Below are 23,849 nucleotides of genomic sequence, written 5' to 3'. Positions count from 1 at the left end.
CCGCGTTGATTAAAGCGCATCATTGTTACTGCAGAACATGACCATCACACACAAATGGTAGGGCAGTTGGCACCAGTGACTATGATGAGACTCATGTTGACGTAACCAAAGCAATTTTTCAGCTTCCTTTTGTGGTCAAGTCTCCATAGCTATAATCAATGTCAAAATCAAATTTGTGCTCCTCTCCACACTTTTCTCTCATGCACATCCAGTAAAAGGCCTGGGGCCTAGATCTTTCTCTGGGGCTGAGTTATCTGCCTTCACCCGGCCATCACTAGTCCCACAGCCCTGTGGCTTGTCCTGTGTCCCTTGACTTGAGAGCCCCTATAACCAGCTTTCCGTACTGCACCTCCAGAAGGTTAGAGGCCTTAGCTGAGCAGGCAAGGGAGGCAATAGGAGCTCACCTTCTCTAATATCCCTGCTGATCCTCGTCCTCCCCGTCAACACGCAAACAATCTTAAACAACTCACGCAGCTGGTCTTTCAGGTGGGGACTATTTAGCTTGTTAGCAAAAATGAATTTCTGTGTATTAAAACTGGCTGTCCCCAAGCTTTTCTTTCTTCCTTGTGGAAGGGAGAAAAGGGGCGAGGGTATCTCTAGAGATGGGAAAACCCAGGTACCTGATTCAAAATGAGGGAAAAGGAGGTGATTCCATTGCAGAGCAGGCAGGGAAGGCCAGAGAGGGCCTAGTCACCTGGGCAGACACACCAGTGAGCCTTCTGCCTGTTGGCAGGAGCCAAGCTTAAAGGTCCCCCCTGGAAACTCTCACACCTGAGAACAGGAATCCATGTGTAAACCCTCCCCAGTGATGGGCCCTGGCATAAACTGAGGCCAATGGTGTCTGTCTTCCTGATAAGACCATGAGTTCTTGAAGGCAGAGCCACCTTCTAAGTACCTCGATGTCCCCAAGGCCCAGCACAGGGAATAAACTGTAACTGAACAAACTTGTGTTGAATTGGAGAGAGAAAAGGAATGGAGCTGTTGTGCCACAAAGGGGTATGGGAAGGAAGCAGACCCCTGTCAGCCTTGCAGGGGTAAGAACTGAAAGTAGGTCATTTCTGTTGGAATCCATGTAGTGTATGTTCTGCATAAGCGTATATTTTTGCCTGCCTTGTCACAGGCCCAAATTTCTTACACTTCAAAACGTGCAGGACCTTTTGGTAGACTGTACTATATTGATTAACTATTCCAAGCCACAACATGAAATATGCTCTTGTTTACACTAGTTGATTTGAGTGGTTGAGTTATTCATCCTCTTTTTTTTACTTCATACTGACTATTTAAATGGGGCAGCAGAATCGAGTGTGATGAAGTTAGGGTGAGTGGCAGGAGACTCACAAGCCCCCTAATGGTAACTATTACTAGGGCTTCGAATGTGCTGGCACTGTGTTCTCAGCACTTGGGTGTGCACTGTGTCACCATGTGGTGTGCAGGGGCCACACTATAGTGAGCACGATTGTACACAAGGAAACTGAGGCTCGGTGCATTGACGTGATAGTCCAGGCCCTACAGCACGTGAGTGGCAGCACTAGGACTCTGGCGTGGTTCTGTCGGACTCCAGAGCTCTGCTCAAACCCGCTGGGCCCCACTTCCTCCCAGAGCAGCCCGACTGTATGGCTTTGCCACATCCGATCTCGGGTAGCCTGCACTGAGTCCTCACTTTCTTTCTGGCAATGAGAACAGGACCCTGCTAAGTCACAGAGCACCATCGTTGGCAAAGTCCTTGATCCAACCCTTGGCTTTTAAGTATAATTTTATAGGTTCATTACATGCGAATTGGCAGAAATGAAATACATCGTGATTTGATGCTTTAAAAAGCTTGGAAAATTATTCTTTTTTTCTTATCTCACTTTTCTATCCCTCTGATTTCAGGTATTTCCTTTGAATGAGGGAGTGATAGGGGAGAGCAGAGCTGGGTTCTTTCATTTTAAGGGTCTGGCACCAGGAAGGGGCACATTTCCCAGCATAAGATGTGATAGAAGGATTCCAATTAGGCACATTGGCAGGGTTATGTGATACTACAGAGGGGACCCGGTTCTGTGAGTGTTCATGCCTGGAGGGCAATCAATCCTATGGGTTGAGTCAGAGCAGAACAACTCAAGGGTAGGGACCTGTTTTTCCTTAAGCTGTCACATTCCTCACAAAGCAAAGCAATGTCATCACTGGCTAAGATCTCAAGCAGTTTTTCACCAGAAAGGATAAAATAAGCCATAGCAATTACTCGGTAAAGTGTACTTGATTAAACCTGAAGTCCACGTTAACTTTTTTAGTCGATTCTAAAATATATCCTGACATGGAATTTAATACTCACTGGTGATGAGAGAGCCATAACAAAGGAGTAAGACCAGACTGTTGTGACCTATTATAGAGTCGGAAAGTCTGCGACATCTATCTTTTAGCCTTCCTATCTTAAAACAGAGATGATTCCTGGGTTACTCGAAGAATTAATTCAATACAGTTAATGATTGTGGAAGTGCTTTAGATCTGTAAACCATTGTTCAAATGGCAGTGTCATTATGTTTTTGGTGGCTTCCTATGCAGATACAGAGGCTGAATATACTAGATCAGATGAAAATATTCTAGAACTGGTGGGCCCATTTGTAGCAATGTCATGCAGATTAAGGTGAATAAAATGAAACATAAGGATAATAGCAACAACTGTATTTGAATGCTCACAGGTTCCAGGCCTTGTGCTGGGCACTTTCTATTCATCATCTCATTTAATCCTCATAACACATTCATAAGATAGATGTTTTTCTCTTTCTGCTGATAAGAAACTAACAGATAAATGGAGATATGCCCTTGTACAGTTACTTTGCAAAGTGTCCCAGTTTTACCATGTAATTTCAGTGTAATCAAACTGGACCAGCTACAAAGTATATGATGAATTGTACTTAATGTTCATTACACTTGCTAATTTAGCTAAGAAGGCAAGAGTGACCACTGTTACACACCGCAAGGACATGGTGACGATTAGGGCTCAGAGGCCTTCTTGTGGGAGTTTTTTTGTCATTCTTCCTGTGAAGTCTCAGGTGGTTCCTTTATATTGTCCTGGCTGGCTCGTGCTGGCTGTCCCCACTCCTCCCCTGTCTGTTTCCCACCCTTTGCTGCCCTCCCCTGTGATGAATGGCGAACGCTGAGGACTGAGTTGTCCAGAATCTCCTCCTGGCCGCCTTCCGCTTGTGTTCAGCTCATGGGAGACTGGAAGTCAGAAGGCGGGAGAAGAGAGAACAGCTGTGTTTTTCATCCTATTTCCTTCCTGCTTTGGCGATGCCTCTCTGTCAATAGCTGTGATTCCTCCATGTGAGGAGCTATAGCTCCTGCTGGGCAGCTTCTCCTGCGTGGCTTGAAGTTTTACTCTGGGCTCTAGAGCATCATTTCCTCACTTGCCCATCAGCCCTAGAGGACATCATGGCTCCCTGCTGGTGCTCGTGTTGGGGTGCAGCAACATCCCTCATGTGGTCCCCTCACCCAGACCTCTACCAAGAGTGCCTTTTTTCAAGCCTCTTCATCTGACCCATCTAGATTAAATTTGGTTTCCTACAGGGTTCTGACTGATTCTAACTGACACACTCACTAAATATTGAAAGTAGTCTATATGTTCTGGCATTAAGTGTGTACTCAAATTTCTAATGAAGGTATAGGCTTGCCAGTCTGGGTAACTGCCCTGTCCTAGCCTCAAAACCCAGGAAATATCACTCTATTTGCTTGAAAGAGAGAGGAGTAGTATATTGATTAATACTAATCTGAAGAAACAAAAGAATAGCTCTGGGATAGCAATGTTCAAGAATTGTGGGTAACAGCAAAAACCAGAAATAATCCAATGTCATCAACAGAGAATCGCTAAATAAATTTTGGTATGTTCACACACAGACTACTATGCCACAATGAAAATAAAGAAATTGTAGCTATACCTATCAATATAAATGAATGCAAACAATATTGAGAAAAAAGAAAGTAGAAAACAATATATCCAGTATGATTCCATTTATATGAAGTGGAGAAATAAGCAAAACTTAACGATATAATATTTAGGATCAAAAAATATTAAAGCGTGAGAATGATTAACACAGCATTTAAATAAGTGGTTACCTCTTCTGGAGAGGAAGGGAATACAATTTAGCAGGGACTCCTGGGGTATCACAGGCATTGCTAATGCTCTATTTCTTGTTTGGGAAGTGGGTACATGAGTGATCATTTAACTTTTTTCTCTTATTTATCCTTCAAAAATATTCTCATGTGTTTTATACACTGTTTGTGTGCCTGATAGAATTCACAATTTTATCCATTTTTTAAAGTTTAGGTTGTACAGTCAAATTGCCTGGACTTGAATTCCAGCCCTGCCACTCCTAGATTTGCAGCCCGTGCAAGTTAACTGACCTCTCTGCGCATCCATCTCCTTGCCTATAAAATGGAGAAAATGATATCATGGGTAGTGAGGATCAAAAGAATTAATATGGGTAAAGGCAGTGCTATGTCTTGTACAGAGTATATGCTCAATAAATGGCAGCTGTATTATTCAGTGGTCATTTTATATACCTCAGAGTTGAGAGGACCCTGCTTTTTCATGGAGCAAGACACTAAGACTAGGGGACTGTTAAATGACGTGCCCAAAGCTCCACCAGTCGGTGGCAGATCCTGACCACCTTCCTCATCTTACTGTTCTTTTGGGTGCTCCTTTCTTTAAGCTTCATGAGTAGAGAGGGTTTTTTTATTTTTAATTTTGTTTTGTTTTTAACTTCCTCACTTTTCATAAGTTTGCTTTTTAATCCAGGTTTCCTGCACTTCACAATCTGTAGTATAGTTGCTTAGCGCAAAGCAGGTGCCTTTCAGGATCTGCCAGAACAGATCAGCAGAAGCTCAGTTCCTTCAGTGGAAACAGATCTCCATCTGCTTACTTATTCATTCAACATTTATAAAGCTCCTTGGGCTCCCTATGGGGATGTTTCAAAGAAAGCAGAGGGCCCAGGCAGTAAAGAGATAATGACCTGAGCCTATCTCCATTGCTGGATTTACCACATTGTTTCATAATTATGTGTTTATGTTTCCCGTCCACCATTGAACCATGACCTTCTCAGCACTAAGACTGTAAACAGCCAAAGTTCCTGCCTTTGTGGAGTTTAGGATCCAGTCAGGCAGGGATTGGTGCAGAAGATAATTATGTAACAAATCAGATAAATGTGGATGGGTGATCAGTGCTATGAAGAAAACAAATTAGGAAAGGGGAGAGACAATATTTGGTAGTTTATTTTCCTAATTGAGGAGACGCCTACATGATGTTGGCACACCTGATTTAAAAATAAACTACCCGTCTGAAAAACAAAAACAAAAACAGCAGGCTTAACTTTTTCTCTTCTGGCCCCAAGAGACAGACACATATGTTTTTACCAACAATCAGTGCTCAATACACAATTCCCCCCAGAAGTGACTGATTTCATGGGGGAATGCCAACCTACCTGCCTCTTGGGTTAGGGTTGTTCCAGGGAGTGACTTAGTAAATAGACGGGAACAGAAAAGTGACATGATTAGCAGAAGCAGAGTGCTGCTGGGGTTTACACAGGCAAGTGGTTTCTGAAAACAAGGAAGGAAATGACTTGAACTCAGGGTCTAGATGGGACTCAAAATACAGCCAAGAGCTTGCCTGCTAGGCCCTGCGGAGCAATTCCAAGAACCTGTGCACCTACGCTGTAGCACAAGGCTGAGAAGCAGCCACTCTGCAGCAGCTGGGGCCCTTCTGCCCATGCAAGTGGATGTGTGTGCCCTTTATAGCTGTGTTTTTATGTACGGTGCCCCAATTTGTGGAACTTTCATAAGGTAGAAGAAGGCAGGGGCACAATTTACGAGTGAGTCATCAGACTAAACCCAAGGGCAGTTGTTGGATGGTAGAGCTGTTGTCTCGGGGAACAGAAGATTTATTAAGGATTTGGATAGAAGGCGTTTTTGAAAAGTCTTCAGAAAGCCCCAGATAAATCACTGTATACATGTACATCTCAAATACATCTCTTGCCCTTCCTATTGCCTCCTCTCTCCTTCATCATTTTTCTCTGCTGTCAGGTGGCCCTTCCATCCATCTTTGATTGATCTAGTGTCTGAAATGGTGCCAGCCCATCCATAGAACCTTCTGGACTCGATTTCTCGAGTCACTCAATCCTTATATCTTCATCTCACATGTTCATCCAATAAGCACTTTAAAAGTGGTCAAAGGGCTTTTCCATGTCTTATGGTACTGATTGCAAGTATCTGCTTAGCATTCTCTTGGTTAGCAAGTACTTAATGTACATTGTCCCACATGACTTCCCAACAATGCTGTGGGTTACTATTATCTGGTTTATTTTACAGGCAAGGAAGCTACGGCTTGGGAAGGCTAAATGGAGCCTGTGTGTGCACCTAAGTAATGTTTGGCAGAACCAAGATCTAAACCCCACTTTTTCCACTCCACCAGGCTTTTATCCAAGGCTCAAGATGAGCCTGCGAAGCTGAAGTGAAAGAGATAAGGTCCACGAGGGCCACATGGCGCGTCCAGGCCCCACACACAGTTACTGACAGAAGTATGGTCTCCATTTCCTCATCCTCATCATCCTTATTATCCGAACACATTTTTAAATTGGAGCCACCACTGCGTGTGGTTGTCTGCTGAGCACTCATTAGGTGAGTTAAACAGACATAGATTGTATCTCTGTTCAGTAAATAGAAAAACCTGAAAGAAGGAAATTATCTGCCAATCCAGGCCCCAAATCATATTTTCATTAATTCTCTGGATATTGCCTGCAGACTAACACTAACTTTTCTCTCCTCCATTAGTGTATATACTTTTATTGAGAGTCTAATATCTAAATCAACATGATCAGAGCATTTTCTTCTGCTTCCTTATTATTCTTATTGTATTATTACTGTTATTATACTATCTGGTATTACTATCTATATTATGTAATATACAATATATTATATTACTTATATTATTACTAGACTCACACTTTTGGAGTTGGAAGAAGGTTAATATGTTATATATGATATATTATATTATTAACATTATAATATAATATAAAATACTATTTCTATTACCCAAGGACACACAACTGGCTTCAGGCAAAACTGGGACTTGAGAGACAGATTGCAGCTCTTCCCTCAGGCCTCAGACATTTCAGCTCTTACTTGAGCTATGGACTCCCTGTCTGTTTGTTTCAGTTTCAATGATGGAAGTTTAAAGGGTTACCCTTTGCTTAAAATGTCAGTTCATTGGCAGGTGATTAAAAAGAAGAAGAAGGAAATGTCAGAGGCAAAGGCCAGCATGTGAAACCAGCAACAGAACAGGAGCAGAAAGTCCCAGGACACAACAGCCAGCCGGCAGCACTGCCTTGCCTGTTACCAACAAGCTCAACAGCCAGTGCCGTGAAGCCTGAACAGCTCAGGGCTGGGGCTACATGGGTTCAGGGGGACCCTGAGGGACGCTCTCCCACCCTTCACGCCCATGCTCAGAAAGGAAATCTGCAAGCCAGCCTGGTTGGGGAAGATTAAAGAAACCATAAAGGAAAGAAAGATTCTTCATACAGGAATATATCTCTATATCTTTCCCCTGCCAAATTTTACAAATATTGCATGCTATTGTTCAAAGGTTAGAAAAAACAGCAATGCAAAAACACAGTAATAAAAATCACTCTGATAATCAGTCATATTGGTTTTTTTTTTTGTATTTATCCCTCCAGAATTTTCTTATACACAAATGTGTGAATTTTTACAAAAATAAGATCATATGGTACAATCTGATTTCCAATCTGCTTTTTTCACTTACATTGTGAACAGCTTTCAATGTCAGCGTGTTAATGGATATACATACTCCTACGCTGTTGTGTATAAAAGCAGCATGGTAACGACCCCAGATTTTCCCAAGGAACCTGGAAGCGTGTTTGTGAATTGTATCTAAAGCTGTCTGTTGAACTTTGTACTGGAAATGTGTGCATGCATGCTGTGTGTGTATGTGTGTGTGTATGTGTGTGTATAGCCTTGCTTAAAACCATAGTAAAAACCACAGATCTAGCACCATGTGCTTTACATAGATTAATGTATTTACTTGTAATACCCCAAGATAAAGGCACCATTATCATCCTCATTTTACAGATGAGGAGAATTACCCAAGGTCAGACACCTAGCACGTGCCAGACTCAAGATTCAGTCCAACCAGCTGACTCAAGCCTATGTTCCAGACCACCACCCTCCCAATAATGGTTCCACCTATTTGGTACCTCGTGCAGGCTCCTTAGTGACATAACTGGGAGGGCCTGTAGGAACATCCAGCCCCAGAAAGAAAAACCTTAATATGACAGATGTAAAGTCCAGAGATTTGTTTACTTTCCTACCAAGTCACCTAGAAGTTCATTACATAGTTTGAAAACCACCATCTAGCTCTTCAGCTCTTCTCTCTCTGGTCTTCTCTATGTCTCCTCACACCACCCCTCCTTTTTTTTACCTTCTCTGCCCTTCCCTCAGGGTTATGCTCCACATGGAACATCCCTGGAAGAGGCCTAAGCCCTTCAGATGGAAACAGCTATGAAAAAACCGCACCTGTCTTTTGTTACTATTGACACCCGTCAGAAAGAATAGTCGCTTTCCTCCATTTGACCAGACTTCCTCCCAGGAAGGGCTGGGAGGGGGGCTCTGGGGAGGAAGGAAAGGAGGAGGTGAAGGGGGAAGAAAACCCCCATCCTGCCACAACACAGAGCCTCGGATTTTGCTCTGCTTTGATGCTAACGTCTCTGATTCTCCCTGGTTCGTTCTGAAGTTTGGGGGTGGGGTAGGCAGGAGACTGTGAGAGGTGACAGCCTCCAAGTGATGGCGTGTAGCTCTGAGAAGCCGCAGATGAGGGGCCTGTGATGGACACCTCTGTTTCCCTCCCCTCCAAAATATGCCTGGTCATCTTAGGTGAGGCTCCTGTTAGAGCTGGCTGGCTACAGGTTTGTGTGGGGCAAACTTAGGGTCTTTTCCTCTGTCAGGATATTTCTTCTAAGTGGAAATTTTCATGTGATAAAGTTGTCTGGCTTTTCCAGTGGGTCTGTAATTATCTGATTAAACTGCTGTGGTAAATGACCTTTAAAAAAAATAAATTTCCAATCATTGCAGACCAATTTGGTTTAAAAGCACAGTGCATTCTTAGAAGAAGAAAAAGGCAAAGTATTAATAGGAAAAAATGAGATTACAAAGTGACATATAAAATGCAAGTCCTATATTTTATTATTAGATTCAATAGACATCTAATTATTAAAAACTTTTTGAATATATACTCTTGATTTCTGTGCTTATCTTACTATGGTCTGGTAACAGTTTACAGACCTACTCTGCCTGGTCTTTGGACCACAATTTGAGCAGCCTTGGTAAAGTTCATTCATTTCTTCTCTGAGGAAGTTCATTCTATTGCTCATTCATTCTCCAAGTAAACATTTATTAAGCACCTGTTATAAGCCAGGCAGATAGGTTGATCCTGACTTTCTTGGGATTTCTGTGACACCATAATTATGTGTTATCATTACATAATTAAATTGCAATAGTCGTGTAATATGTCAATGTACGTAATGTGATGTTCACCATAATAGCATTAAAAAGAAAAATTGTCCCAGACCCATCAGTGTATAATATAATTCAAAACCTCTTTCTGGGAAGAGAATCAGTGCTCCTGATGAAATGCCTATGCAATTTTCTGATGGATTGTAATGGAATTAAGACTTATTCTGGGAAACTAGTCACCTACTCCCACCCTTAGCTGACTGTCAGACAACAGTTTGGTTGACCTTTAAACAGACGCTTTTTTTTTCTTGTGTCTAGTCTAATAATAATTATCTGGCCATTCTTATCAAAGTGAATCTTGAAGTGGATTCTTTGAGGCCCCTTCCCTTGAAGAAAGGACACAATACAATTTAACACATGGTCACATTTAAAGAGGAAGGAGATCATTCTGATGGGTTGGTGGAGTTGGTGGGAGCAGGTGACCCTGAGCAAGCTTTACGTTTCCAAGTCTCAGTATTTTTCATCTATGAAATGAAGGGAGTAACACTTCAGGAGCAGGTTGTGAGAACTAGGTGAGGTAGTGAAGGGAAAGGGCTTGGTATGCAATCAAGCGGACCCTATATGTTCACCATTATTAAGATGATGACTGTGGACTCCTGGTCTCCTTGAAGTAAACATTCCTGTAGTACTGGGTTCCTACTTGGCTGCAGACCAAGCGCTGGGATTTAGCTTGCTCTCGCAGGGATGAGACTTGAAGGGGCAGGAGCCCAGTCCCTCAGGGGGAGGAGGGGCTGCCAGAAGCCAGTGAGTCAGCTGGGCTGGCATGTGGGGGTAGCACCAGCATTTCCCACACTTTCAAAGCTCCTCGTAAGGAAGAAGGAGGGAACCAAGCGGGAAGGAGCTTGGGGCTGATTGTGGCCGACGGGCTTGCACTGGAGCCTGAGCCGCAGCAGGTGTGAGATCCCAGCCAAACCTGTGCTCAGCCCACAGCTGTGGGAGAAGGCCACGCTCTCCTGTGGTTTCGGGTCTGTGGCTGTTGTTCAGCTACTGCTTGTAGGCCGTCCTTTCTCACATCTTCTCTCTTAGTGTGAGGCCTGGGCTGCGGGGAAGAGGGAGGCTGCTCTATTCTATGTGGGTCTGGTTTCTTCTTTCTGCTCTTGGTAGAAGAAGCACACTTGTCATGTAGTGAGTAAAGTTGGTGCTTCACCCTCAATCTACTTTTCTGAGACAGTGAAGTCCATGTGTAAGATGCTCTGGGAGAGGTATGCGGGGAGACGGGAGTCTGGTCAATGTTCCCAGCCCACAGTATATTGTGGAGACGTAACAAGCTAACAGTTCTGTGCCATGGAGGCGGAAGAAGAGAAAGAACAGGGTGTGAGGCGGGTGACACAGCACCGCTCACCTGGGAGCCAATTCTGGGTGCACAGGGCCCAGGCCCGCCTGCAGAGCTGGGCAAGCGCAGCACAGGCTGCCTTCCAGTGTCCACTGTCCTCGCTGCCTTGAGCCTTGTCCAGGGAACAGCCTATACAACTGTGACCAGCAGCCCTGATGGGGGAAGACCAGTCCCAAGTGCTGTGGAAGGTGAGGGCTCACAAGGAATGAGATAAGTGAAGAGGTGACAGCTGTCCTTGGTTGTGGCTACCATGTCCGGTGAGTGCAAAGGTGCAGTCCGTTTCCAGAAAACAAGCCTTACTCCCGGGTGATGGCTCTCACTCATTGGGTACAGCCCTGCACTTTCTCCGCAGAGGCAGCGGTCGAACCCTGCACAATCCAGTTCACCCCGCCTCTTCCACCAAATTTGGACTCTGTCCCCATTTCCTCCCCTGCTTTGCTTCCTTTGGGCTCCCCACGAAGCTGCTTCCTGAGCTTCAGAGTGAAATTTCTACCCTCAACTTTTCTGCTGCTAATATTCATTATTTCTTATAGGAAAAGTTTGGTGCCTTATTCTGCAGAGAGAGTTTTTTTTTTTTTTTCTCTCTCCACCCCTTATCAAATGATACCTTAGGAATAAGATCTGAGTTCTGGGAATCCAAGTCTGGTTTTAGCAAGGCCCCATAGTAACTGCTGGTGTCAGGGACTGCCGAACCCCCAATAAATCTGCTGCCCCCCAGTAACTGCTGATGTTAGTGACTGCTTGCGTCCTTCAAAGATATCTTAGCCTGCTGGCAAGAACTTAGTACTTTTCTGTTTTAGTAAGCTTCTCTGTTCTCGGGGCCAGCTCTCCCAAAGCCATCAACAGAGTTCCTTCAATTCCTTTCCCCTCTACCCCTTTAAAACCCCTGCCTTTCTTTCGTTCGCTGCTGACACCTTCCTGCCTCCCTCCCTTCCTGGTCTCAGCCGCTTGTGCAGCTGGCCAAATAAACCTTTTAGACTCCTCGTCTTTTCTCCTGTCATTTCTCCTCTCACTCTCCCCGGGCCTAACAACACCTCTTTTAGAAAAAAGGAGAAATGATGTGAGGGTAAGGGAACATAAAGGGGGAGAGAATCCTGCCTAGTCACACACAGTGTTGTTTTTTTGTTTTTGTTTTGCTTTAATTCACTTTTTCCCCCCTCAGGGAGAATGTCTAAAATGTTAATCAGATTCTCATAAAAGAATATGACCCTAAAATATCAAGAGCCACTGCTATAAAATGATTCAGGAAATTCAAATACAAAGGGCACAGAAAGTTCAGGGAGGACTTATTAAGTTTATTTTATCTCACTGTCTGATTTTCGGCAGATTATCTAATTTCTTGTACACCATGGGCATGGATGTTGTGTTCATTTTGCCTCCTGGCTTGGATGACTCCCAGAATCTTATTATTCTAACTGCCAGCTCACAGGTGCCCCATTCTTCAGCCCATCACTCTCTATTATGACACCAGAGTTGTAACCCTAAAGCCTGTCCTTCATCACATCTCCACCAAACCGCAAGCAGCTCGCTCACTGGGGTTCAACTTCTGCGTGGTGTGACCCACCCAACCTGTCTGTCCTTTCCTTGCTCTGTTTCCTAGACAGCCCCCCATGACAGCCTGTACTGCCCACCATGTGGGCATCGTGACCATCTGCTTCCAGGTCATCACTTGTGATAGGCTATCATCCTTTCCATTGTTTAAGGACAGCCTCTCTGGAGCGGGGTGCCCTGCTTCTGCCCATAGCACCCTATTTTCCCCATCACAGACCCCATGACTGTGTACTGTAACCCTTGCCTGCCCTGCCTATCTCTCCCAGTGGTCTGTGAATTTCTTCAGAACAGGGCCTGTGTCTGGCCAATGATCTCAGCATTGCTTGGAACTTAGTACGTGCTTGATAAATGCTGGATAAACAAAGCCTTCTCTGACAATGGTAGCGCATTTTGATCCTGAATTTTCCCAAACTTCCGCTATATGTATTGCTTCTACCAGTGACTGATGATCAGAAATACTGGGAGAGTTCTTAGGAAACATAAATTCTCAGAGCCCTGTTACAGCCATGGAATCAGACTCTAGAGGGGTGGGACCCAGAATCTGTATTTTTACAATGTTCCCCAGGTGATTCTGATAATCTAGAGTTTGCTTTATGTCTCTGTTCTCAAACTTTTTGGTCTTGGGACCAGTTTACACTCTTAAAAAATCATTGAAAAACCTGGAGTTTTTGTTGATGTGAATTCTAGCTATTAATTTTAACCAAATTAAAATTACAATAGATAAATTATTTATCACAAAATATTTATTAGTTTATTTAAGGTAACTATAATATATTCATTAAATGTTGACATAAATAACACATTCTCAAGGGAAAAATAACTATATTTTCCTAACCAAAATATTTTACTGAGAAGAATGCCATTGTTTTATATTTTGGAAAATTGCTTTAATATCTGACAATAAGTGATAGCTAGATCTCATATCTGCTTCTGCATTCAATCTGATATAATCTGCAAAACCTAGTTTTAGATGCACTATTTGAAGAAAATTTGGCATCACACATATATATATATATATTTAGAACAAAGGGAAGTATTTTAATAGCCTTTCCAGATAATTGTGGATGTTTTTCTTTGATAGTACTCCAAAAATTAATGTTATAGTTTCTTAAAGGTTAGTTGCAATGCAGAATTGAAACCCTATCAATAAACTTTTTGAGCTCTGTACATGTATAGAGAATGAGTGAAATAGACAAGTAAGGCCTTAGTATTATTATGAAAATAGTTCTGACCTCATGGTTCCCTGAAAGAGTCTCAGAGACCCCCACTTTGAGAAAAGTTGCTATATTCCACAATACTCATCACTTATATCTTGTTCTCAGGTTGTTTTATATTCATTCATTCAACAAATACTTGTTGAGTGCTATGTGCCAGGCAGTGTACTAAGCTTTGGGGTTCTAAATGTAACTGTTCCCCCAACCAAATTATTGAAGGCTGAAGCCCCAATTTCAGGGTTGCCCCTAGTTTCAGGGTTGCTGCTAGGCCATTTGGCACTTTTGTGTAAACTAGAAAAAAATCACTTTCTCTGAGGAGATGCAGCTTATGGGCACACACTTCAGGTGAGCATAACCCTGCACTGAACACAGGGCTCGGTGAGAAGAGTGTGGGCAAAATTGCGGCCACCACTCACTTGTTGGCTGAGCACTTTTATGCAGTAAGCAACTTATGCAACTGCTCATGGTGGCCTTACTTGCTTTATATTTCTCTTGCTCTCTAAGCTGGTAAGTCTCAGAGCCAGAATTTGAATGCAGGCAGCGAAGCTTCAGAAGGCTCCAGCAAGTCCGTGACCTTAACCACAAGACCATGCAATTCCTGATGCATACTGGACTCTCACCATGTGGCAGGGGTGTGGATAGTAGTTGATAATATTACATCCTCTTAGGATTAACAGATTTTTGTTAACAGATTTATACAGATTTTGTAAACTTGGTGCTTCCTAAAGACAAGAGAAAAGCTAAGTTGACTGTTTTGTGACTACCAGTTGGTGGTCACAAAATAGTCATGCGGATGTAAAGGACAGCCCAGGGAGTATAGTCAATAATATTGTAATAACTGTGCACAATGCCAGTTGGGTACTTGAAATACCCAAGGGACCACTTTGTGAAGGTTAAGATTATATAACCACTATGCTGTATACCTGAAACTAACACAAAATATTATTGAATGTAAACTGTAATTGAAAAAAGAAAGTAAATTGAGAAAAACTGAACTTATTTCATAGAGGGACCTATACACAGTTAACTCAAGCACCATATATATATCCAACAACTACAAAGAATACTGGTCCTCTTTGGTGTTAAATGCCAAACCTTTGTCACTGGGGCATTGATGAAACTCTTAGCCAAGGGACATCATTATCTGGTCACTGACCCTGTCTTCAACTATGTCAAATGTTACTGATGTTTAAGTAGAAGAGAACTAATTATCTGTTGGATTTATTAATGAAGTAGTGACCTTATCAAGAACAGTTTTAGCCAAAATATGTTGGCAAAAGCTTGACTAGGGTGTGTGAACTTTCAGTTTGGGTCTAATTGAAATGTTAAAAAGTGGGGCCTTCATAAGCTGTATTTCTATAGCTCTCTTTATTTCAATTAGTTATCTTTCATTTCTTTGTTACTGCATGAATCTGTCCAAAGGTTGGAGATGTAGTTCTGCAGGTATTGCGGCTGCAGTTACCTTTAAATAGGGTGACACACTCTGCAGTGGTGAATAGCTGGAGGAAGTTTCTCACCATGTAATCAAAGTTCATACCTGCAGCCCTTCCTGTGCCTGTGTGCAGAGTCCTGTGAAAGCGGGAGGCCCAGCCAGCACAGACAGCTTGACCATGACCCGGGGCCATGTGGTTGGTGGGGGTTGGGCGAGAAAGTGAGACAGGGAGGGAAAGGCAGGTCAATGTTTCTATCTTCCAAGAATCATCTGACTAGAGATTAAAGGTCTGTGGAAGGGATCAGGAGGAAACTGAAGGAGACCTGGAGAAATCAGGCTTGGGCTGGAGCTCCATGTGGCCTTGCCATGACCCTCCACTCTACGTCTCTATGACTGTTAAGGTCCCTTCTGGTGCCCTGGGCTGGTGTCACAGGACTGCAAGTTCTTTGGATTGAGAGCAATTAAACAAACAAACAAACAAACAAACCAAAACCACTTTTTTTTTGTTTTGTTTTGTTTTCTTCTCAACAAGTAGGGATAAAGTATTTCAGAAACAAAGTTTATTTTGGAATCCAATACTACATACCAAGAATAATAAGATAAAATTGTCCTTTTATTACTTTTCCAATATGTGTCTTTCAGCCTTATTGGATATTTAACATGCTTTCCTATGATGCTTTATAAATTTACATCAAGGGTGTATGGCATGAAAGGTAAAAGCCTAGCATCATTGGATGGATCTGAGTTTAAGTTCTTTCATGGCTATTTGTTAGCTATGTGACCAAAGGCAAATTATGTAGCTTCTCCAACGCTGTTTTCTTAAATGTGAATTGGAGATAATACACAAACCTTTCCGGTGGGTCTTTGTGGGGACTGAGTGAGATAAGCAAGTGTTAAGAGCTTAGCATGGATTGGGCACTTAGCAGACATTCCTGAGCTGCTCTCACCACCACCACCATCACCGCCATCACCACCACCACCTGTGGAAGCAGGAAAGCGCAAAAAGAATCAGCCCATTTTACAGACAGGAAAACCAGAGTCCACATTAACTTGCAAGATACAGAAAGAGAGCTGAGTCCCACCTAACTCATTGGTTACGCTGTCTCCAGTCACCAGCCCCTTCCTCCATTGTTACTGTAAACCGCAAAAGCATCCCCACTCTCTTGGAAGAGTGTGTGAGTGCAGAGAGGCACTTCTACTCAGTGACAGCATCCAGGGGGAGGGAGATGTTCCTTCCCACATGCAACCAGAGGGGGAAGTGCCCGAAGTTGAGTGTGACTGTGTCACAACTGGTGGGAATGTTCCATCAGACACCACGGAGCCCTGGGAGGGGCAGGGGGCGGACCGGGATTATGCTGTTCCCCCTGGTTGGCTGAACACAGCAACCTGCCCTCTGTGCAGAGTGATCGGTAAGGATAAACCTTTACTTAGTTCCCCTGATATAATCTGCTCTGGAGCTAGAAGTGTTGTAATTGTGTTTTCTTCTATTTGTTTTTTAATGACAAGGAGGGATGACTTTAGGTTTGGGGGCAGGTGTGAGGGAAAAACTCCGAGTGTAAGTATTCAGATTGCAAGTTTTAAGAGAAGAAAATTGTTTGCTTATATAATAGCTTGTTCTTATGTCTACCAATAAAACATGCTAAAACTCAATTAAATTGATTGATGAATACCAATAAAATAAGATATTGTGATTTACTTTCAGTAATGCCCTACAAATACCCTTTTTCATGATAGTGGGGTATAACAATCTACATTTTCCAAATTTTAAAATTATAGTATATTTGTTAATAATTTTATTACAATTGTACAAACTTGTAATAGCAACTTTTTGTATTATCTAATATTTTCTCCTAATTGTTCTCAACATATAATTTTATAGAAAGGCAGTAAGTGTGTATATGCTATTTTGTGTATATGTATATATATTATTTTGATTTAGCATTATTTTCTGAACAAATTTCCCTGTTTCCCATGGTGATATTGATTTTGTGGTTAAATAATACATGGTATGAATGGATGCTATAAATAGCTATGTACTTTTTGCCTTTATATTATTTCTCTGAGATATCTTCAGAAGGTGTTTATACCTTGATCAGTGGTAAAATATTTTATAATTCTTATAAAAATTATTAAATATTCAGAAATTTGACATTATTTTGCTCCCTCTCAGTTCTTAGAATATTTCTAAAATAATAATCTCCTTTAGAGTTAGCTTTGGTTGATAATAATTTACTAGTACAATGTAAATATTAGAAACAATTTTGACAGGGGTAAAAGACTAAAGTAGTTTTATTGAACATCTATCAGAGGGCAGTTTGCATCTGTCTAGGAACTGTGCATGAATTTAGTTAGCAAATGGCAAATCTTTGATTTAAACTCTGGCAATTTGGTTCCAGAGTCTGTGTGGTAAACCACAATGCTGTCTGGCTATACCTAACTCAATTCTTCTGAGGCATGTGTACTTAACTCCATTTTACAGAGATAACTGAGACTGAGAGATGATTAATCAAGAACTCAATCTTATGTACATATAAATAGAGTTAACATAAGAAGATATTTTTATCTCTACTTTCTCATTTTGCTTAAAATGTATTGCATAGCTGTCTCGATTGCTGTTGATAATCATGGTTATAAAAACTCTTTCTGTTTACTCTAAACCCAATGATAAAAAAAACAATAGCTCAAGAATGATAATTAATGTTAGCTATCACTCAGTTCCTCTGTCAGAGAGACAACAGAAACAGTGGCACAAACTGTGGGGAGCTGCAAAATTCATGCCTCTTCTCCAGGAGCGGCTCACTCCAGCAAAGTGTTGCCATGAGGAACAGACAGCAGGCCCAAGAGGGCCAGGTGTATCAGTTAGCTATTGCTACATAACACATTAGCCCAAAACTCAGTGGCTTAAAACAATAAGCACTTGCTATTGTCCACAATCTGTGGATCAGGTAGGTGATTCTACTAGTCTTGGCTGGATTCACTCATGCCCATGTGGTCAGCTGGCAGGTGAGCTGTGGGTTACTTTTGCTGATATTGGCTGGGACAACAGAGACAACTAGTCTTTGCTTGATAGGAGCTCTCATCCTTCAGCAGAATAGCCCAGACACGGGGTCCTGGCAAATTTCCAGCGAAGAAAGAAACGTGTGTAAGACCTCTTAGCTCCAGGATAAGAACCAGCACTCTCTCATTTCTGTCATATTCTATTGGCCCACGCAAGTCACAAGGCCGATCCAGAGATAAAGGGTGGAGGATAGGAACTCCAATTCTTTATGGAAAGAACTGTAGAGTAACATTATAAAGTGTGTGAACAAGAGCGGCAGGGGTGGGGGGGTGGAGGCGGTCATTGAGTCCATTTTTACAATCTATCTATCATATCAGATCTTCCAAGTTTTCAGGAGAAGCCAGAAATCCAGGACTTCATGTGAAATCTCCTGAGTTTTAAGTATTGTCATCTAATTTACAAACTTGTAAGACAGTGGTGGCCCAACACTCTGTGGGCCAAGCTTTCTGTCTGAGCTGGATGTGGTTTGTGGGCCACCCATCTGCAGACTCTGGGTAACTTGATCATGTTTCTACAGTAATTGGCCAAAAAGGAGATTTGAATCTAGGGCTGTCTGTCTCTGGGTCCATATTCATCCAGCAAACATTTGCATGCCTTCCAAGTACAAGGCTTTGGCAAGCAAAGATAAATAAAACACAATTCCTCCCCTCAAGGAGTTTCCAGTCATAAGTGGGAGACTGTATAAACAGTTAATTCATGTGATTAAACGCAATAGATGTTTGTTACTGGGAAGACACTTCTTTCTCACTCTTCTTGCTTCCTTCTTGTGAAGAGAACTTGATTAATATAACTCTGTGTGTGTCTCTCTCTCCCCTTTTATACATTACACACCCTGGAGGTGGCGTGCCTGAACTCATTGGTAAGTTTCAGGAAAACAATTGCGTGTGTTCAGTTCAGTTCTCTATATTCTCAGGGCTGGATCGGGCCAGGGAGAGCATATGCTTGCCTCTGCTCCATCAGACTGAAAGTCCTCCCAGAGCCGGTGCTTTGGCACTGGCCTTTCTCCATCCCCTGCCCCCGATTAGCACAGCTGAGAATGGGTGGGAAGTCCATCTATTCTGGGTTCAGGAAGGAAGCTCATTTAGCTTTCACACTAAGCTATGTCTTGCTACTAAACTTATCAGGAATAAAGGTGACATTTTGGCCTCCAGCTTTCTTTTCTATTTTATTTATTTATTTATTTTAAAATTAATTTTAAAAATTTATTTAGTTATTTATTTATTTGTTTGTTTGTTTATTTTTAGAGAGAGGGGAAAGGAGAAAGAGAGGTAGAGAAACATCACTGTGTGGTTGCCTCTCACTCGAGCCCCCAACTGGGGACCTGACGTGCAACCTAGTAATGTACCCTGACTGGGAATCGAACCTGTGACACTTGGCTCGCAGGCCGACGCTCAATCCACTGAGCCACAGCAGCCAGGGCTATTTTATTTCTTAACTTGTTCAGGACCCATATAGGGAAGAGAAATTTATTTATTGGAGGACAGCTTCAGAGACATCACTGGTGCTGTGATTATAATTAGAGCATGTATACAGTATTCCCTCACTTATCGTGGGTATTACCGTCTAGACACTCCCGCGTTAGGTGAAAATTCGTGAAATAGGAACCTTACTTTTATTTTAGTATTTATATATATTTTAAGGCTTTATAAACCCTTCCCACACACTTATAAACTGTCCCCAGTCCCTTATTAACCTTCCCCACTCCCTTAGTAACCTTTTCCACACTTTTATAAACACTATTTATGTTCTTAAACATATTCTACACCCTTAAACCTACGTAACTTTAACAACATACGTATACAGTACCGCAAAATCCCATGATATAGCAAAATATCCTCAATAAATAATTAAATATAATATTTTTTAAAATCCCACGATACAGTGAGGCCACGATAAGTGAACTGCAATATAGAGAGGGACTACTGTATGAGTCTTCTATAAGTATGTCCATGTATAGCCTATATATAGACATATGCACACACGTGCATACATGCACCATGAGGGCTCTGACTGCTTGTACCCTTCAACGGGCTGCCTCCTATAACTCTGCCTTCAGTTTGTACCTAAGTAGGGGTGTAAGTGTCATATTCAAGCAAAGGAAACAGCAATGTTCTTAACCCACATAAAAGCTGGCATTGAAAATGTGGAGCAGTGCTTCCTATCACATTACAGAATTGCTCGTTATATTTTAGCATCTACTTTTCCTTTTAGGAGTCTCTATGATGATCATCTGCTCCGTTTCCACCCTAGTTTCTGTCCCCACATTGCCTCTACACCCATAGCAAAGGGCTATGTTTCCCAGGAGAAAATAGGTTTGATTTTAAAGGACTCTTTAGTCTGCCTTCTGTGTCTCAGAATTTCATGAGTTTATTCACTAAAAGGTCTTGTGCACCCACTGTCTGGTGGGTGCTGTGCTCAGTGCTGGGGAAATAATGGAACGTGAATCTGATATATCCCTGCCTTTCAGGAGCTGCCACCTCAGAGAGAAATGTGAAGCCAAGAGAGGGAAACCCTAACTATGCCAGGGCCCAGGCCCTGGACCAAGGGCCACGGGATACTTAGATCCTGAGGTTCGCAGTAAGAGGCTGAGGAAAAATACTCAACGAGTGACCCTCGCATTTCTTCTGAGAAGGTTCTTATTTCACAGTGTTTATTTTTTTCCTGGTAGCGCTCTGGGTCTGCTGTGTTGTGAAGACAGCTTGAGGGCAACCGTCCAACGCTTCACACATTTTCCATTGTTAAACGTGAGCGGCAGATTGTCAGGTTGTACAGATTGGGGTACCCATCTCCCTGAAGAGCTGCAGCTGGAAGCTCACCCCCCTGGCTCTCTTTAATTCTCTTCACTTTCCTTCCTCCTTACGGGCTGCAGCCAAGACGCATAGGAATTTAGTCCAATGGAAGGAATTTTATTTCTCTTTTGCTCTTTGGCAAGATAAGCTTGAGAGCAAAGCCACATCAAAGAAAGAGGCTGCTGCCACCATTAAGCATCTGCAGTACCCATGAGTCAGTGAGGGCCCTGTTTTCCATGAGCACCTGCAGCTTAGGGACAGTTAATACTTTCCATTCACAAAGGCATCTGTGACCATCTTACAGTACATGTGTAATAATCCCCATGACACATTACCCACGTGCCTTCATGTTGACAAATCAATTCCGGGCCATAAGTAAACTTGGGTCTAATCACCACTGTAATGATCGAGATCTGGGGAAGTAAAAGCCACAGTTAGATGACCTGAGTTTAAAACTCAGTGACCTGAGGCAAGTTATTAAACTTTCTAAACATCAGTCTTCTGTCCTGTAAAATAATCATTTTTTTATTGGATGAGATAGTATACACCTCCTAATGTAATTAAGTTTAAATGAGGTGATGCACTTAGCACATAGGTGGTTCGTATGGAGACTCAGTAAAAAGTCCACCTCTGTCATTTCTGGGGCATCCTCAGTCTTGCTGGTGACGATGAGATAAGAGGGGTTGAAGATGCCCCCCTGGTCCACAATAGGTGGCCCATAGTGCACAGAATGCACTTTGCCGCCAGGGTGTTGGAATATTTCCCGTCCAGTGGGGCCTTTGTGAATCGAGTGGAGGCCTGAAACAAGCCAGGGCACAGAGCTGCTGATGCCTTTTCTTGTCCTGGCGGCAGCAGGCGGAGGCGGGGCTCCTCTGGACCCCACACACCTGGATGAAGCAGGAAGAACCCGGGCAGACGTCCCCTGCTTTTTGAAAGTTTGCTTTACGTCACTACTTTTACAAAAGACCTCAGTTAGTACTTGTTTTCGCTAACTGAAAGATATCAGAAGAGGATTTTCAATGTTATGAAAAAAGGCAAAAAGCGAAACAAGCGTTCAGCGTGTGTTTGGCAGCCCCCCAGCCCCTGCAGTGGGAGGGGCCCCGCCGAGCTCCTGCCCCGGGAACAACACTCAGCATCTCGGCATCAGGCCGCCAGGACTGCGAACTGTGTCTGTGAGCATCTGCGCTTTATCTCCGTTCATTTTGTGCAACCTCAGCAAGCTGTGTCCTGAGGCAACGGCTTCTTCGCTTTCGCCACTTCAGTTAGGAGAGGTTTCATAGGAACGCTCCGCTTTCGGGTAACAGGGGAAACCTGTGTTTCAAATTCTTTAGGCCCAAGGGCATCAGGAAGGAGATCCCCAGAGGCATCTTGAGGGAAAGGCTCTGAGGTCAAGTTGTTGGAGAGAAATGGCGAAAGGGAGAGACAACCAAAAGTGAGAAGGTTTGACCCAAATCCGCTCGCTCTGCGCCTTCTCCTCTGTCTCTCACCTCCTTGAGAGAGGGCAGGAGCTGATGCCTGGCTGGGATGGGGCTGTTTGGGGAAGGTGAGTTCCGCACACGTCTGAGCCCTCATTGAGGCCCTTATCTGCTTGGGGAGAGAACCTTCTCTCAGGAGGGGGATGGGCCCAAGGGTGCACGGAAGCGCTCACTGGCGCTTCTGCGCTCACAAAAGGAGGGAGAGTTTCTGAAGGCCACCCTGCAGGGCGTCGGGGAGCTGCTTTTAGCACCTCAGGGTGCTGGGGGAGGGCGCAACCAGCTGTGCTTAAGAGAATAGAACACCTCTCCTCCTTACATTTATTTAGGCAGATTTTCACTGTTGGACTCTTTAATAAAAGCCCTGAGAGTGGGTTGCCATGGTTCTGCTGCTTTTAACAGTTAGGGAATTAGGGCTAAATGGCTTCCTTCAGGCCCTGTGGCTTTTAGCGGCTGTGTATGGATTTTTAACTTCTGGGAGACTAGGGGTGGCAGTGAGGCTCACAGGCTTGTGGCGTGGGGCGGGGGGTGGGTGGGTGAATATGATTTGAAAGAATTTATGCTTTGTCCGTAGACAAGAGGTAGGAAAGGGTGGTAGTCAAGTGAAAGGGCTTTAGAGTCAGCCTCTCCGATTCCCAGCTTTGTCATGTACCACCTATGCGACCTTAAGCAAATGACAACCAGCCTCTCCCAGAAGTGGGTCCTAACCGTGTGCACTCCACAGGACAACAGTGCACCCTCCGAGGGTGAAATGAAAAGCTGTGCGGCCCTTGGGAGTCTCCCAGCTCCTCTCGCTCACGTTCCCTGAAGAGCTCCCAGCAGAAAGCCAGAGAAGCGGTGTCACTGCCAGCCTCATTTTCCAGAGGAGCAACCCGAAGCAGGAGCTCAAGGACTTCCTACCCTGGCTTTTAAGACTGAGGTGTGCCTGCTTCTCTGACTTCCTCTCCCTTGGCTGCAAAGCCCTGTCCTGCCTTTGTATGGCCCCCTCTCTTTTATGACACTTTCCCTGGCATTTCATTGGACCAATTCCTTCTCTTCCTCTGGGTTTCATCTGAGCCTTGGAGGCCTTTTCTAATCATCTTAATCAACTACCCTAGGTACTGGTTAATCTCTGTCACTTTTTTTTTAAATGCTTCATTATTATCTGAAATTACTTCTTATTGTCTTTAAACAACTCATCACAATCTGAATTATTGTGTTTATTATTAGTCTTCCCCAACTAGAACATAAGCTCCTGTGTTTTCTATGATATTACCGGATTTAACCTAATCTTGGGAACCCTCTGGAGTCTGTGGATAGAATGTGAATTACATCTTTGTTTTCACTAACCCCTAACTGAAATTTAACATTTCCTTCCATCATGAATGTTGGCAACAAATCACAGTTGTATGAACTGTACGTAGTGTGTACTTTGTCATACTACCATTTTACAGATATATTGAAAC

At 43.2% G+C, this 23,849-nt stretch overlaps 2 long non-coding RNA genes across 2 annotated transcripts; both read left to right on the top strand.

Annotated features, from left to right (window-relative positions):
- Positions 1–4,233: 4,233 nt before the first annotated feature.
- LOC150020206 (uncharacterized) lies at positions 4,234–7,666 on the top strand. Its single transcript, XR_016509328.1, has 2 exons — positions 4,234–6,648; positions 7,068–7,666. It is a non-coding gene; the product is annotated as an uncharacterized LOC150020206 (long non-coding RNA).
- A 14,272-nt stretch (positions 7,667–21,938) lies between these two features.
- Positions 21,939–23,582, top strand: LOC150020205 (uncharacterized). Its single transcript, XR_016509327.1, has 2 exons — positions 21,939–22,475; positions 23,129–23,582. It is a non-coding gene; the product is annotated as an uncharacterized LOC150020205 (long non-coding RNA).
- Positions 23,583–23,849: the final 267 nt, after the last annotated feature.

The sequence above is a fragment of the Furipterus horrens genome, unplaced genomic scaffold (genome assembly GCF_987537825.1).
Source record: "Furipterus horrens unplaced genomic scaffold, mFurHor1.1.pri manual_scaffold_2, whole genome shotgun sequence".
NCBI lineage: Eukaryota > Metazoa > Chordata > Mammalia > Chiroptera > Furipteridae > Furipterus > Furipterus horrens.
The sequence above is the reverse complement of the archived record's forward strand: the minus strand, read 5'-3'. Positions and strand labels throughout refer to the sequence as shown.